Here is a 15,645-nt window from a genome sequence, read left to right on the forward strand (position 1 = left end):
GAGTCACTGCTTTTTAGCCTGTGATATTCAGCAATATCATTCTCCCGTCTTTTCACGGACAGTTTCGCTATATAGTTTTGGGTATTTAAAACAGAAACAAATATTTCAAGTTGATTGGATTCTAATGAAGTTAACATTATTTCAGTGATTACTATCAGCCAGAAGCCACATTGTAGGAGCTTTTATGTTTATTGTTTTTTATTTTTATTTATTTATGTATGTTTTTGAGATGGAGTCTTGCTCTGTCACCCAGGCTGGAGTGCAGTGGCACCATCTAGGCTCACTGCAACCTCCACCTCCTGGGTTCAAGTGATTGTCTTCCTCAGCCTCCCGAGTAGCTGGGATTATAGGTGTGCGCCACCACACCCGGCTAATTTGTATATTTGTAGTAGAGATGGGGTTTCACCATGTTGGCCAGGCTGGTCTCAAACTCCTCGACTCCATGATCTGCCTGCCTCAGCCTCCCAAAATGCAGGGATTACAGGCATGAGCCACCATGCCTGGCTAATTTGTGTATTTTTAGTAGAGATGGGGTTTCACCATATTGGCCAGACTGGTCTCAAACTCCTGACCTCAGGTGATCAGCCTGCCTTGGCTTCCCAAAGTTCTGGGATTACAGGCATGAGCCACCAGGCCCAGCCTTTTACATTTATTTATTTAACATTTATAATAACTCAAAAGATATTATTTTCACAATTTTATGATAACTCAATGACTGCAAACATGTTCATGATATAATGTTGAATAAAATAATAGGAAATATTATGTATGCTATGTTTCCAATTATGGAAACCAGTGATTCATCACATCTACTCATCCGTGTGTCCACACTACATACACATACACAATCACCACACACAGAACAATTGTCAGAATTATACACACTAATATGACCATTGTGGCTATCTCTAGTTTCTGGATTATGACGGCTTTTTAAATTCTTTCTTGGATTCTTCTGATTTTCTGCATCATCTACAATGACAAGAATTATTTTCATAATTAGAAAACAGCTACTAGATTAATGTTTATATAACTATTTAGAAAAATATATACTTAAGATGACAGAGAAAGTAACCGGCAGAATTCAGCAATGTTTCTTAATGTAGTAGTTGAAGGGAGGGAGTTCACTCTTACCTAAAGTCCAGAATTTTGAGTTGTTTTTCGTCCCATTATTTTTTTTTTCTAGGCAAGTTTCACTGCCATTGCTAGAGGGCAGGAGAAAGAATGGCCCATTTGTTTAGTGATGACAAATAGCAGCTTTGGTCCTTACCTGGGAGGCTGTGTTAACCTGGGCCTGCCTTTTGTGTGTGCCCATGGGTAGCAAGTAGGAATTCAGTGTGGTAGCTGGAACCTGGCTGGGCTCCAATTTGGCGTGTGTCTAACATTGTTTGGGGAACACTTTGTGCCTGTTGAGGCGCAGTCCTCTCTCAGCGACTAGAGTTAAAAAAACAAAAGCTCCTGGTGCCAAGGCTACCAGCCTTCTCTATAAATCACTTATTCTTTCTTCCTGTCTCTTCAAGGGTAGTTTGACCTTAGCTCAGTGCTTGTATAGGCACAACTCATCAATTTTTTACTGACACATTAAAAGACCAAGTGGAAATGACTTCCCTGATTCCTGAAACAGTGTCAGTCTTATATGTGAGTACTTTCAGACCTACAGGTGACTAGTACCTCCAAGAATATGTGTGTGCACATGTACATGTTTGTGTGTATGTATTTACCACTCTGTGTACATTACCAGTAATCTAAATGTATATAAGAATTCATTTTACTTTTTGTTGTTTTAGGAAATCAGAGTTTCAACAATAGCCAATTCAATCCTGTCTATATCTCTGAATACCGGGATGAAATTCTGAAACAAAGAGAAAGAAGGATAATAGGACTTCTGTTTCTAATTTTTATTTTTAGTAGAGAAAGTCATTAGTGATTATATAGCTTTACTTATACACTTATAGAGGTAAAAATGAAGATCAGAGAATAAAAGAAGCACTCGAGGTCACAGAGCTCATTCACCGCAGAATACACTAACGCCTTAATCTCTTAAGTTTAACTGAGTACTCTTTACACCACATTTTTCAGGGATGGTTATCTTGGTATAACGAAGCACTTGCACAATGTGATTATATAATCCATCATTATTATAATGATAACTTCCTTAGGAAAAATGACTGCAACCATTAAAGAGATTACCTTGTGGAGTAAGATTGCTGGTGATTTTATTACTTTTGCTGTTATCTGAATTTTCTAAAATTTCTGTAGAAATATTTGTTACCTTAGTGACAATATACATTTTGGCATATATATCAGCCTTCATTTTCTGAGTGTTTTGCTGGGTGCTTCACATGGATCAGTTTTGTTACTTAATTTTTATAAGCCATCTCAAATATAGGTTCTTGTAACTGTGTGTTGAACATAACAGAATGCAAAGGTAACATGGCCAAAAGGTTGCTCTCAAAATGAACCCTTTCTACTCCCAGAATTCTTCTTGCGATGTCTGCTTGACTTCAAGTGCTATGTTCTCCTAGTAACAACAGGTGATTCTGGAGAGGGCTCAAACTTTAATGCTTTTCTAAGAAGCCACATTAAAATACGAAGAGGAAAGTTTCTATTCTGAATGGGTCTAGATTGCTCTCAGGTCACTGACCAGGAACATTTACCCCACAGAGTCAGCAGACAGGCAGCTGTTCTGGTTGTTGTTTAAATCTGTACAAATAAAGACTTAAAATGATCAATTATATCTGTGCCCATTAAATACTAAACATGAAAGTCTTCAAAATGAATAGTTGAAGCAGAGGAATTTGGTGGGACGTTTTATGTCTCCTTTTATTTATTAAGATGCCCCCACCCTTTTTGGCTTGCTGTCTAACACAGGACTCAAAGTTGCAATTTAAATAATAGACATCAACTTTGCTTTGAGGGCCCACCCCCCCCCCCCCAGCTTGCAACCAGTGTTAATAACTAACCATGAAGACTAAGTATCACTCACACAGATCTTCAGAAATGACTGTCTCTGTTTCGTCCAGGACAGGAAGGAACACGACTCCCTGTGTTTGGCCCTGCTCCAGGTCATACTTTGCAACGATGACTTTTGTGTCCATTGTTGGATGTGCCTTACATGTTTCTCATGAGTTAAAATCCCAAAACTCTTCTTGAATGCCTTTCTGGAGCAGAATAAGATTTAAGAAACCTACAGGTAGGAGGCTTCTCTTGTAGAATTTGCAGCTCTGGGCTTCAGGATGCTCAAACCTGAATGCACATAGAAGTTGCCAGCGTGTCTGTTGGTCTGCTGCTTGTCTCCTATAGTTTTTGGGTCTAGAAACAGATATGGCTGTAGTCATTGAAAAATCAAAAACGCTGTCCAGCGACACATGAGATAATTTGCTAAGCCCTATACTCTGACCCTGTGTCTCCTCACTTTGGAGCCAGGTCAGTGAGTGTTGTCTCATGTACTCTTCTAGGAACTCAGAGTTATCCCCTGAGTGGGGAAGGCTGCTGACCATCGCTAGAATCTTCCCTGGACCTGCTCCCTGACAAATCCGCATGCTCTCTGGATTTTGAGTGGCTTGCAAAACTCGATAAAATTCTACCTCTGTCCCCAAAGACTTCAAGTGTAATGTTAGAGTTAGCAGCCACTGTTATCATCACTGTCAGGAGTCAGAGGTGATAAGAGCTGTTTATGGTTCAGAACCAGATTTATGGATCCACAAACTCTCTGGGGTAGCCTAGAAAAAGTAAGAGAATACTTCTCGCCGTTGATATGCAGACGAAATCTCCAGTCCTTTATTTACTGAGGAGGGTGGCTATTTTTGAACACTAACAGCATGACTCTGGCTTTGCTGCCTATTATGAGAGTTCCATTTTCTACCTGGGCCCAGACACCTGATTATTGCTTGATCATCACCTAGGTTATCTCCTCTTTGACCTCCATAACAACAAACCTTTATGTGGGTGGTTAGCATTTGGCTGTCTCTGGACCCTCTTTTTAGCCTACTACTCTTTTTCTATTGCATGTAAGTGGCTTATCCTTCATGTCTGCTTCTCTCGCATGGACATCCAAGTAACTATCTCTCTGTTTCACCCCCGGTGGAACAAACATGAAAATTCATGTTTGTGATCTGTATTTGTAAGTCAGAGAGTAGCTTTGTTACCATCAAATGCTATATTTTTATGATATTGATATTCTATAATCAGAATCATTCTTTGGAGCACAGATCAAAGAGAAAACAGAAAGCCACACAGTTCCCAGTACTGTAATAACAAAACAAAATAAACAAGCAACACACGCAGTGGGAGTTTCATATAGTAGGGTACCTGTTCAGTATCAATGTGATATCGTGAGTACATTTTTGTTGTTTCTATTTTGGTCATCAATTTTCTTATCTATAAAAAAGGCAATTGCACTCATTGTTCTCAGGAGTCTTTCTGAACACAACTCACCTAAAGCCCCCTTTTAAAAACACCAAACTGTATATTAACAGCCAACCTTAAATGAGAAGATGGGCAGGAAAGCCGAGTGTGTAACTGTGGCTTGGAAGATGGGATAAGGAGCTGCCTCAAACTGTCCTGTGCTTCTTGTCTGTTTCAGCTTTGGGTGAGTGCAGAAGAGAGTGACTGACTGTGAACACTCACATAGATGTTTTGACTACTTGGTGGTGAGCACACCTCTTTTAGGTAGGATAGGCTCTTTCTCTGAGTCACTGACCAGCCCTGGTTGCCTGTAATCATCAGAGGAATAAGAATATTATCCATGGAAAAAGGGATTATTGTTTTTTCCCAGGATCAGAGAGCCTTGTAGATAGTCTTTTAATTCCATTTTTCTCAACCCAAGAAGATATCACACTTGTAATCCCTGCCTGCAACACTGCTCAGATTGAATTGTCTTGAAAAGTGCCATCTAATTTTAGTAGCTAACCATGACTACTAGTGACACTTGTATGCGATTAGCCCTTCACTGATGTTTTCCCATCCATTATCTCACTTTATTCTCAGAATAGCACACCAAGGCAGGTACAAGAGATGTGATCATTTAATTGATAAGGAAACTGAGACTCACAGAAGTAAAGGCACTTGTCTGAGTCACACAACTAAAATCCGGATTTTCTGACTCCAAATGGTGATTTTTCTTCACAATCTCAAATATGGAGATATTTTATATTCTTCTTGATGTCACAGTGCCATCTGTATTCAATAGCTATTGACCATATATTGTAAATTCAGATATTATAGTCCATTACTTGACTCTAATAGTACACGCAAAAGCAAGTATGTCATCCTGGCGTTCCTCTTTATAATACAAAGTCACTCAGGTGCATCTCTAATAAACGGGATGGTTTCTCGCGGTGGCTTTTGCTAGACTTTCCTAATACCATCCAGTCAGGGAAAAGGTACCCTGGGCGAGGACTAAATCGGAGTTTCCATTGGAAACAAGCCTAAATCTTTGTGCACGTCCGCTATTGATTCCTAATTATCGCCAGGAGATGGCGCTGTGCATTAGTGAACATCCGGCTTACAAAAGTTCGCGGTTTCCGGGAAAGAATCACTGGGGAAACGGTAAATGAGACAAATGCTTGTGAGAGAAAAAATATTGAATAGCTGATGCAGGACAAAGGCACATTTGTGGGATTTAGAAGATGGAGTATAAAATTGTGACTTTTTAAATAAGGCATGTAAAACAATTATTTCGCTGTTACTTTTTAGAATATTGCTGGTGAGTCAAATCAAACAGAAATTGTTCTGTTCAACGCAATGGATAGGTGCTCAGTAATACAGGGGAATGTCTGCACTCTGTTGACATCAACCTAGCTCTAGAAATGTTAAATGATTATCCAGTTATTTCCCAATCCGACAGTTCTTTCTTCTTTGTCCAAACTGCGTACTCCAAGCTGTTTCAGGTATGAAAGCAACCTTTGTCTCTTATGATCATCCTCCTTGTGGTTATTTTTATATGTAAAAAATTTTAGGCTCATAGCCTTTTTATGAATTTAAGAAAAAAAAATTGGTTTTTTTATGTTATGTTTCAATGAGAATGAAGGGGTTTCACATCTTACAGACTTAGAGCCCCTCGATTTCATCAAGGTCTTGCAGTCTGAGGGTCTAGCAGTGTTGTAGTTTCAGTTTCAGATATACATCTAAGATTTTTTATTTTTGAGATCTCATAATCTTGCAGTATTTATTCGTTGTTACTTAAAAGAAAGTCTCGAACAAGTGGCCAAGAAATTTAAAAGAAAGTTAAAACGAGTCTAATTAAAGCTGAAATTACTGAAAATTCTGATAACATCAAAATTTTAGCATTTTAGTGGCCCAAATATTTGGGGGCTGAGCCAAAAAGAAAAGAGACAACTACTTTGATTCCTAGTGATTGCATTCTAAGACCTGCCAGATAGATTAAAGTCGCCACATCTCTACAAACATTTCAAATTCTGCTTGAAGCAACAAACTGATCAGTCCTTTACTCTAGCTACCTAATAGAAGAAAACAGAGGAAAGTGGATCACTTCTTAGAGAAAAAGAAACAAATAAAACTATATATATATAAATATATGCAGTATATATATTTTATGCATAATATATATTTATATATTATATAGTTTATATAGTATACTACATATATGCTATATATAATAGTATGTAGTATATACCATATATGCAGTGTAGTATATATATTACATATACTATATATACCATAGTATATATATTACATATACTATATATACCATAGTACAGATACTACATATACTATAATAATATAGTGTATATGCTACATATACTATATATAATACAGTATGTTATATATAATACATATATATATTCTTCATATGTATACTACATATATGTATTACTTTAGTCTTTCCTTTTATACACTATATTAGCATAAAAATGAGAATTATAAAACATGAATGAGTAGGAGAATATGACCTATGGCAAGGAAATATTCAGTAAATAAAAAGATATTTAACAACCAAGCGTTTGAATTATTAGACAAGAACTTTGAAACAATCATATAAATATATTAAAGAATTTACAGGAAAGGACAGATATGATGAGTGAAAAAATAGGACATTTCAGGAGAAACTTGAAAGCAACTACAAAAAATAGAAAATCTAGAGCTAATAAATATAGTATCAGAAATAAAATTACTGAATGTGATTAAAAGCAGATTAGACATAACAGAAGAATGTATCGTGAACTTTCTATTTGTTGAGTCAATAGAAATCATCCAGTATAAAGCACCCAGAGAAAGAAAATATAGAAGAAAAGGGACAAAGTCTCAAAGACTTCTGAGAAACTATAAATCAGTCAAGCATATGTATAAATGGAGGGTTGTAAGGACAGAAAAGAAGACACTGAACAAAGCAACATTTGAAGAAATAATGGATACAAGTTTTCAAATGTGATTCTTGAAAACACAATTTATAGATTCCAGACGCTCCAAAGACAAACTCCAAAGACAGTGAGTGCAACAAACAGAAAAAGCTATACTTAAGAATTTCCTAGGAAAGCTGTTGCAAACTAAACGTGAAAATAATACAGTCATGCATCACTTAACCATGGAGATACATTCTGAGAGATGTGTTGTTAGGTGATTTTGTTGTCATGCGGAACTCACAGAGTGTACTTACACAAACCTAGATGCTATGTCTACTATGCACCTAGGCTATATGGTGTAGCCTATTGTTCCTAGGCTGCAAACCTGTACAGCATGTTACTGAACTGAATACTGTAGGCATTTGTAACATAATGGCAATTATTTGTGTCTCTACACATATTTAAACATGTAAAAGACACAGTAAAATACAGTGTAAAAGGTTAAAACATGGTACACTGAATAGGGCACTTGCCATGAATGGAGCTTGCAGAACTGGAAGTTGCTCTGGGTGAGTCAGTGAGTCAGTAGTAAGTAAATGTGAAAGCCTAGGACATTACTGCACACAACTGTAGATTCATAAACACTGTACACTTAAGCCACACTAAATTTATTATAAATGGTTTTCTTTTTTCAATAATAAATTAACCTGAGCTCACTATAGCTGTTTTACATTATACACTTTTTAGTTTTTTTAACTTTTATAATAACACCAAGTTTTAAAAACAAACACATTTTATAGCTATATATAAATATTTTCTTTCTTTATATCCTTACTCTTTGTTTGTTTCTACTTTTAAATTTTCTTTTTTAAAACTTTTTTTTTTGTTGTTCAAAACAAAAAAAAACGTCTATTAGTCTAGGCCCACACAGGGTCAGGATCATTATACCACTGTCGTCTATCTCCACATCTTGTTACACCGACAGTCTTTAAAGGCAATAACATGCATGAAGTTGTCATCTATGATAACAGTGCCTTCTTCCGGAACATCACCTGAAGAACCTGCCTGAGATTGTTTCACAGGTAACTCTGTCTATGTATCTCTCTCTCTCTCTCTCTCTCTCTCTAATTAGAAGGACTACACTCTAAAGTAAAGATAAAACGTATAGTATGGGCCAGGCGCTGTGGCTCATGCCTGTAACCCCAGCATTTTGGGAGGTAGAGGTGGGTGGATCACGAGGTCAGGAGATCAAGACTATACTGGCTAACAAGGTGAAACCCTGTCTCCACTAAAAATACAAAACATTAGCCTGGCATGGTGGCATGCACCTGTAGTCCCAGCTACTTGGGAGGCTGAGGCAGGAGAATCACTTGAACCTGAGAGATGGAGGTTGCAGTGAGTTGAGATCACCACCGCACTCCAGCCTGCGTGACAGAGTGAGACTCCATTAAAAAGAAAACAAAAAAGCATAGTATGATAAATACATAAACTACTACACAGTCACTTATTATCATTTTCAAGTGTTATGTAGCGTACAAAATTGTGTGTGTGATATACCTGGAAGCAGAGTTGTCTTCTGTACCCTAGTGATCCACAAACACAGAAGCATAGTATTGTGCTATCATGTTACAATGGCCGTGAGTTGGTCAATAAGTGATAAAACTTTTTCACTTCTATTGTAACCTTATGAAACCGTCATTTTATATGTGGTTTGTTGTTGACAAAAACATTGTTATATGGCACATGACTGTATTTTAAAAGAAACTAGAGAAAAAGAGACATTTATATAGTAGAACAATAATAACAATGACAAAATCTCATTAGAAACAGTGGAGGTTAGAAGGCAATGACAAAAATATATAAAGTGCTGAAAGAAAGAAACTGTCAAACTCAATCTCTATGTACAGAAAAAAGAATTTTATAGATAAAGTTGAGGCATTTCACACAAAGAAAGCCTGAGAGAGGCCGGGCACAGAGGCTCATGCCTGTAATCCCAGCACTTTGGGAGGCTGAGGCGGGCGGATCACGAGGTCAAGAGATTTAGACCATCCTGGCTAACATGGTGAAACCCTGTCTCTGCTAAAAATACAAAAAGTAGCTGGGAGTGGTGGTGCATGCCTGTAGTCCCAGCTACTCGGGAGGCCTAGGCAGGAAAATCACTTGAACCTGGGAGGCGGAGGTTGCAGTGAGCCGAGATCATGCCACTGCACTCCAGCCTGGTGACAGAACGAGACTTTGTCTCAGAAAAAAAAAAAAGAAAGAAAAGAAAACCTGAGAGAATATACTGCAGTAAGACTAACACAGGAACATAAAAGGAAATTCTTCAAGCTGAAGAAAAATTACATCAGATGAAAGCCCATTTCTGTAAAAATATATGAAAATAACCAGAAAGTGTACATATGTAGATAAATACAAAATATCTTTTAACTCTGTCTATCTAAACACACACTCACACACTTCTTATAATACCTGTGCTTATACAAAAGTTATTTAGGAGTCTATAACATATAGAATTGAAATACATGTTAACAACAGCACAAAAAATATGAGGGTCAATGAAATTATATTACCGTAGGGGTTTTAAAGTGTTTATGAAATAGTATGACATGATTTGAGGGTAGCAGTGATCAGTTAAAATTTAGAAAATATATACCAAAACAAGTCATCATTGACCATACAGAAGACTTGACATGAGGATCTGACATATTCAGAAATACTTTTTTAAAAAAGGGGAAATACTTTTTTAAAATCCAAGATGGTTAAGATGGTAGACTTAAAAATATATACTTAAATATAATTAAACTGGTTTAAATATTCAGTGTGAGAGGCAAAGATTGTCAAACCGAATATGGAATCAAGAAGAATAATATGCTGCTTACAGAAATTACCTTTCAAATACAAATGCAGAGGCAGGTTAAAAGGAAAAGTATGAGAGATAATATACCATACATATTCAAACATTTTAAAAGGTGGCATTTCCATATGAATATCAACCAAAATAAATTTTAGAACAAGAAGTATTACCAAAATTAAGGAACGGTATTTCAAAGTGATGAAAGAATCAATTCATCAAGAAGACAAAACTGGCAAAACTGAAGAGAAAAATAACCTGTTATCATAATTGAAGATTTGAACATCATTTTTAGTAATTGATAGAATAAGTCTAGAATTAATAGAGCAACAATTTTAATCAACTTAATCCTGCTGAAATGTATATGGAGCTTCATCAAATAATAGTAAAACACATTTATTTTACAGTTAGTCTAGTTATTTTAAAGTGAATACTTGTGCAGTGTAGACAGATAGCCTTCAAAGATGCACACATTCTAGTACCTTGAAACTGTGAATGTGTTATATGACATGGCAAAGAGTTATTAATGTTGTTAATCACTGAACTTAAAGTTGGGATATTATCCTCTATTATCTGAGTGGGCTCAAATGTAATCACAAATGTTCTTAAAAGTGAAAGAGGGAGACAGAAGATTTAGTGTTAGAAAAGGTGTGACAATAAAAGCAAGATTGAAGTGGTGTAGGGTAAGAACTTAACCAGCTCTTTCTGCCTTTGAAGGGAGAAGGGAGACATGAGCCAAGAAATGTGGGAGCATCAAGGAATAGGAAAAAACAAGGAAATGGATATGCTCCTAGAACCTTCAGAAGGAACTCAGTCAGTTATCTTTTAGAGCTATGAAAAGTAAGGAAAAATACATTATGCATATCCTTTTATTTGTTTTATTTCCAGTACTCTTTGTTTTTGTGTCTATGTGAATATCAAATTTTCTGATTCTATATATCTTCTGTCTCAAGAATTTTCTTCAGCAATTCTTGACAGCATGCCAGGAATCTTGACAATCAATTATCTCAGTTTTGGTTTCACTGAATAGGTCTTTATCCATTTCAAAAGAAATTTGCTTAAAATATAGAATTCTGGGTTGATAATGATTTCCTTTCAGTGCTATTAAGATGACACTCCATTGTCTTCTGATTTGTGTAGCTTCTAATGGTAAGTCTACTGTAATTCTCGTCCTTGTTTCTCTCTATATAATGTGTCTTTCATTCTTTAGTTGTCTTAAAAATATTTTTTCTTTGGCTTTCAGAATTTTGTGTTTGGCCTGTTCAAGTTTATATGTTTGTGTGGTGGTTCTACTATTCTTGCAGATCAATTACATATATAGTTTGTTGTTGGTGGTTTTTGTTTTGTTTTGTCGTTGAGACAGGGTCTTGGTCTGTCAACCATGCTGGAGTGAAATTGTGCAAACATAGCTTACTGTACCCTTGCGCTCTTGGGCTCAACCAATCCTCTTGCCTCATTCTTCCAGGTAGCTAGGACTACAGGTGCACACTACCATACTTATTTAATTTTTAAAAACAATTTTTGTAGAGAGGGGGTTGAACTCCTGTCCTCAAACAATCCTCCCACATAGGCTTCTCAAAGTGCTGAGATTATAGGCATGAACCACCATGCTCAGCTCAATTACATATATGGTAAAACTTCAGATATTTTCCAAAAATTCTGAGAGGCTCCATCCTGATTTCTATTTAAACAAGTAAACAAAATCAAAAGGTTTTATTTTCCCTCTTTGCTTTTCAACTTGTGTTATTTCTGTTGACTTACCTTAAAGTTCATTGATTCTTTTTTTGATCATGTCAAGTTTACTGATAAGTCCATTGAAGAAATCCATTATGTCTGTTACTGTGTGTTTTACTTACAGCATTTCCATTTTATTATTTCTTTTGTTTTCATCTATCTGCTGAAATTATACATCTGATTGTGCATAGTGCAAACCTTTCTATTACAGTCTTCAGTAGATTAATTATAGTTATTTTAATTTTTCTGTCTGATAGTTCCAATATCTGTGTAACACTTGAGTTTGGTTTTGTTGATTGCTTTGTTTTGTAACAGTGTGTTGTTCTTTCTTGTTTATTTGTACATCTCTTATTTTTGTTTTTAGGCTAGACATCTTTAGCAGAGCAGTAGAGACTGAATTAAGTTGTTTTTATGCCTGGAAATGGGCATGGTTCTCCACCTTTTCAGCTTTTGATTACTCAACCTAGTGAGAAGTAGATTTGCTTTCGGGTTTTTCAGTTGTTATGGCTACTCTTCGTGCAATACGGGCTTTAAATTCCTCCAGTGTTACTTTTCATTCAGAATGGAGATGAGTTTTCCAGAGGGTTTTCTTAATATCTATTCTACTCTGAGTTTTGTCTTTTTTAATTTTTTTTTGGTCCTGTACTTCAGAGAATGCCTTCATTCATGCTGTTTCCCTCCCTCAATAGTAGAGAGCAGTTACTTGTTATCTAACTCTTATTAGCCTGGTTCAGAGGAGGTTTGAAAATATTCTCTGTTTTTAATTTCCTTTAGTCTTAGATAGGCACTGTGTTCCTGGGTCTTATGAGAGGTGCTATCTTCTCAGTGGTTGTACTGCATTATAAATCATAAGTTTGACCTCACTAAGTATTTATGACCTTCTCTCAATGAGAAATAGATTTATTTACTGTGACGTTCTCTAGCTACAATATGTTTCCACCAATGTCTTAAACTTAACAGAATACATTATCTTTCTATCAGTGGTGCAAGTATTTTGTTCTACAGGAGATTTACAGGAGAAGAATCTAGGTGGACTTCGTGCTTTCCCTGCAGCAGCTGCAATCACCCTTCCCCATATCTGCATCATATGGAATGATTGCTCATATACCTTGCCCTGCTCCAGTGTTTCTTGCTGAGCACCCACTTAGGTCTGTGGACAAGAGCCTGTGAGTCAGTATTAAATTTCTTCACAGGTTTTATTTTTTTATTTTTTGCTACCTCACACTCAGCCTTTAGCAAGTTTATGTTAACAAATTTAGCCCAATTTTTCTCACCATGGCCAGGAAGATTCTGCCTCAGGTAATCTCTGTTGCTGCTTATCTTTTCTTAGATTTTTGGTTAGTTGTTTGTCCTAACGCATGGACTGTCTAATGCGTTTAAGTAAAGTTGGGAATTTGAAAACTGGCCACTTTTTGCTATTCTTGTGAGTGTAAGAGTAATACCCTTTTAAACTTTTTACTTCCCTAGAAGAAGCTGGGATTTCTTATATATTTACTTAAAGTGCACATGCAGCATCTATCAACATTGATGATAAGCCGGGTCGTAAAACAAATCTTACTAAATTTGAAAAGATTGAAATCATATAGAATATGTTCTCTGATCACAACAGAACTAAGTTATGAACGAATAATAACAAAATATCTATAAAAGCATCCCATACTTAGAAATTTAACAACAAAACAACTCACCACCACCACCAATAAAAACACACACAAATAAATGAAATAATAATTTAAATCAAACCATGATAAAAATTTAACACATCAATATTTATAAGGTGCACATAAAGAACGTCAAAGGAAAGTTTATAGCATTAAATACTTATATTAGAAAGTAAAAAGTATTAAAGCCATGAAATAAGATTGCAACTTAGGTATGTAAAAGTAAGAGTAAATTTACTAGCTTGATCCTGCTAGTAACAAAATAGAATAATTTTTAAAAATAAAATTTCAAAAGAGTAAAAGAACACCAATCAATAAAAAAATTAATTTAAAAAGCTGAATTTAAAAAAATATTAGTAATATTGATAAGTGTCTAGAGAGACTGCTCAAGGGGAAAAAGAAAATATTTACTACTAATAAAGAAATGAAAATAAGACATATCTACAGATCATATAGATATTGAAAATATAAAAATATTATGAAACATTTACATGTATAAATGTTACAACTTGGAAGCAATAACAGATTTTCTGAGAAACACAATTTACCCAATCTGACATTATTAGTTTTCTAATCCTGTATTAAAAAATATCCACAAGTGCACAGGCTTAGAATGACATTGTCTAACATGTCTGTAGATCACCAGTCCATGCATACCTCAGCTAGGTTCTCTGCTCATAGTCTCACAAGGCTGAAACCAAGGTGTTATCTAGCCTGTGTTCTTATCTGATGCTCAGAGTCCTCTTCCAATTCTTCCAGTTCTGGTAGAATTGAGGATGTCAGGTCCTTGAGGTCATTCAGTATTCCCTGAATCTCTACAACATGAAAATTTGCATTTTTTAAATCAACAGGAGAATCTCTCTTTTCAACAAGAGGCAGAATCCCCCTTTCAATTGTTCCCTGATGAGGCCAGGTCTATCTGCAAGAATCCTGCTTTTGATGAACTCACAGTCATCTGCTTAATAACATAATCGTATGATAAAATGCCATCGTATGGGATTTTACAAGTCCTGGTATATTGTCCTTGAAAGTGGAATGGACATAATAAGATGTTATGAGTAGAAAAGAAAAAGAAAAAGAAAAGAAAAGCTGGGTGTGGTAGCTCACGCCTATAATCCCAGCACTTTGGGAAGTCGAGGCTGGTGGGTCAGTTGAGGTCGGGAGTTCAAGACCAGTCTGGCCAACATGGGGAAACCCCATCTGTACTAAAATAAATAAATAAACAAATAAATATTCTTTTAAAATTTGACTACTCATAACACTTTACACGTTCATCCCACATTCAAGGAGAATATACCCGGCATGCACATTAGAAGGAAGAAATCTTGAAGGCTATCTCAGAATTCCTCCCAGCATACTGACCAATAAAAATTCAAATCTGAATATTTCTGTATTTATTAAATAAATTAAATGCATAGTTTTTAAAAATTCTATTTATACATTTTAAGCTTAGACCCACTGTTTGCTATACAAAATATTTAGGAAGAATTAAACTAGTCTTACATAACTCATTCAGAATATAAGAAAGAGGGAACAAGTCTAGACTTGCTTTATGAAGTTGGAGTAATCGAGATATGAAACTCTAGTAAGTACAAGAAAAAAATTAGACCAATCTTCCTCATGAACATAGACATAAAACTCATCAACAAATTATTAGCAAGTCAAATTCAACAGTATCTGAAAGAGACAGTATATAATGATCAAGTAGATTTTATCCCAGCAATACAAGTTTGACTTAACATTAAAAATTAGCCAATATAACACATCTTAATGACCAGTAGAAAATAACATAATTATCTCATGATGTGCAGAAAAAGATTTCGACAAAATTCACATCTTTTCATGGCAGAAATGACCGAGAAATAAGAACTAGAAAGCAGTTTCCTCAATCTAATAAACAGCATCATAACAAAATGAAGCTCACATCATGCATGCGTCATATGTAATGGTGAAATATACAAATTTTCCTCACCAAATTCAAGTAAAAGAAAAGGATTTCTTTTAAATGGAAGATGTCACAACCTCTATTTAACATTTTTCTAGGACTCCTAGGGAATACAATGAGTCAATAAAAATAAATAAAAGTCATACCTAA

General features: G+C 35.6%; 1 long non-coding RNA gene across 1 annotated transcript in view; it reads right to left on the bottom strand.

The window, feature by feature from the left end:
• Positions 1 to 707: 707 nt before the first annotated feature.
• Positions 708 to 15,645, bottom strand: part of LOC116273858 — a 32,625-nt gene continuing 17,687 nt past the window's right edge. The window contains exons 2-3 of the long non-coding RNA XR_004182357.1: positions 14,208 to 14,365; positions 708 to 3,312 (exon numbers count right to left, since the gene is read on the bottom strand). This is a non-coding gene — a long non-coding RNA (uncharacterized LOC116273858). The remainder of the gene's footprint in view (positions 3,313 to 14,207; positions 14,366 to 15,645) is intronic.

The sequence above is a fragment of the Papio anubis genome, chromosome 2, assembly GCF_008728515.1.
Source record: "Papio anubis isolate 15944 chromosome 2, Panubis1.0, whole genome shotgun sequence".
Lineage (NCBI taxonomy): Eukaryota > Metazoa > Chordata > Mammalia > Primates > Cercopithecidae > Papio > Papio anubis.